This window comes from Oryx dammah, unplaced genomic scaffold (assembly GCF_014754425.2).
Source record: "Oryx dammah isolate SB20612 unplaced genomic scaffold, SCBI_Odam_1.1 HiC_scaffold_2, whole genome shotgun sequence".
In the NCBI taxonomy this organism is placed as follows: Eukaryota; Metazoa; Chordata; class Mammalia; order Artiodactyla; family Bovidae; genus Oryx; species Oryx dammah.
Window position 1 is genome coordinate 117,459,377 of NW_024070186.1, and position 2,243 is coordinate 117,461,619.

The 2,243-nt window shown below is 36.6% G+C and overlaps 1 non-coding gene across 1 annotated transcript; it reads left to right on the top strand.

Annotated features, from left to right (window-relative positions):
• The first annotated feature begins 1,638 nt into the window (after positions 1-1,638).
• TRNAS-GGA lies at positions 1,639-1,711 on the top strand. The gene has a single exon. It is a non-coding gene; the product is annotated as a tRNA-Ser (tRNA).
• Positions 1,712-2,243: the final 532 nt, after the last annotated feature.

The window sequence follows — 2,243 nt, forward strand, 5'->3', positions numbered from 1 at the left end:
TGCTGGTGACTTTTTTTTTTTTTTTGTGACTCTTTGGTATTGCATTAAAGTTCCTATTAGTTTTTGTTTTCATTACTGAGTTTTTTTTTTTCTAATTTATTTTTTAATGTGAAGGATAATTTCTTTACAGAATTTTGCTGTTTTCTGCCAAAAATCAGCATGAACCAGCCACAGATATATATATATATATATGTCCCCTCCCTCTTGAACTTCTGGCCCATCTCCCTCCCCATCCCATACCTCTAGGTTGTTAAAGAGCCCCTGTTTGAGCTCCCTGAATCATACAGCAAATTCCTATTGGCTATGTATTTTACATATGGTAATGTACGTTTCCTTGTTACACTCTCCATAAATCTCACCCTCTCCTTCCTCCCTGCTCACCCTCAGCTCCCTCACCATGTCTATAAGTCTGTTCTCTATGTCTGTGTCTCCATTCCTGCCCTAAAAATAATTTCATCAGGGCCATCTTTCTAGATTCCATATATGTGTTAGTATATGATATTTGTCTCTCTTTCTGACTTACTTCACTCTGTATCATAGGCTCTAGGTTCATCCACCTCATTAGAATGGACTCGTGTGTTCCTTTTTATGGCTGAGTAATATTCCACCATATATACATAACACAGCTTCTTTGTCCATTCATCTGTCGATAGACATCTAGGTTACTTTCATGTTCCAGCTACTATAAATAATGCTGCAATGAACACTAGGGTACATGCAAATTTTTCAGTTCTGGTTTCCTCAGGGTATATGCCTAGGAGTGGGATTGCTGGGTCATATGATGGTTTTATTCCTAGTTTTTTTTTTTTTTTTTAAGGAATCTCTATACTATCTTCCATAGTGGGTGTATCAATTTATATTCCCACCAACACTGCAAGAGGGTTCCCTATTCTCTACACCCTCTCCAGCATTTATTGTTTGTAGACTTTTTGATGATGGGCATTCTGATTGGTGTAAGGTAATATCTCATTGTAGTTTTGATTTGCATTTCTTTAATAGCAATTGATGTTGAGCATCTTTTCATGTACTTGTTAGTTATCTGTACGTCTTCTTTGGAAAAATATCTGTTTAGGTCTTTTCCCCACTTTTTGATTGGGTTGATTGTTTTTCTGATATTGAGTTTCATGAGCTGCTTGTATATTTTGGAAATTAATCCTTTGTCAATGGTTTCCTTTGCTTATTTTCTCCCATTCTGAGGGCTCTTTTCACCTTGTTTGGACAAACATTACTAACGAAATTTTACAGAAGATGATGAACAAACTAAAAGTAAAAATCTATCAGATAATACAATTTCATGCTTATCAGATCAACAAGAAAGCTTTCATAATCAGTCAGTTCCAAGAATATGTAATGTGATAGCACAGTCATCCTCTGATATTGTGAATATAAATTAGCACAAACACTTTAGAAATAAATATAAATTTTTCTAGTATATTTGAAGATATGCCTACCAGAAAACTCAGCAATCTCACACTTAGCATATTTGAGATGTACTTTATTATATGTGGGAGGCCTGGGTTTGATCCCTGCATTGGGAAGAATCCCTGGAGAAGAGAAGGGCTACCCACTCCAGTATTCTGGCCTAGAAAATTCCATGGACTGTATAGTCCATGGGGTTGCAAAGAGCAACTTTGGGCTTCCCTGGTGGCTCAGAGGTTAAAGCGTCTGCCTGGAATGCAGGAGACCTGGGTTCGATCCCTGGGTCAGGAAGATCCCCTGGAGAAGGAAATGGCAACCCACTCCAGTACTCTTGCCTGGAGAATCCCATGGAGGGAGGATCCTGGTGGGCTACAGTCCATAGGGTCGCAAAGAGTCAGTCACAACTGAGCGAATTCACTTCACTTCACTTTATTATAGTATTCTATATATTATGTGTCTCCTATAAAGTACTCACAAAAAGTTTTCTCTAATATTATATCTTTTTACTTTTTACCATAACGTATCTATTAGCCAGAATGGAAGAATACTCTGTGTATGACCCAATATATTGATAGAAGCATTGCCCATGACACACAATATCTGTGTTCATTGTTAAGATAATGGAGTGAGAAATGAATAAAATCATAGAATGAAATGTTACTCAGCAGCTAAAATGAATTAAGTAGAGTTATGTGTATCAATATAAATTCAAAAACATAGATTTTGAAAAAAAAAAAAATACAGGTTTCAAAAAAATACATGCAGTCTTAAAAACACCCACCTCCTGAGAAACCTGAGTGCAGGTCAATATGCAACAATTAGAA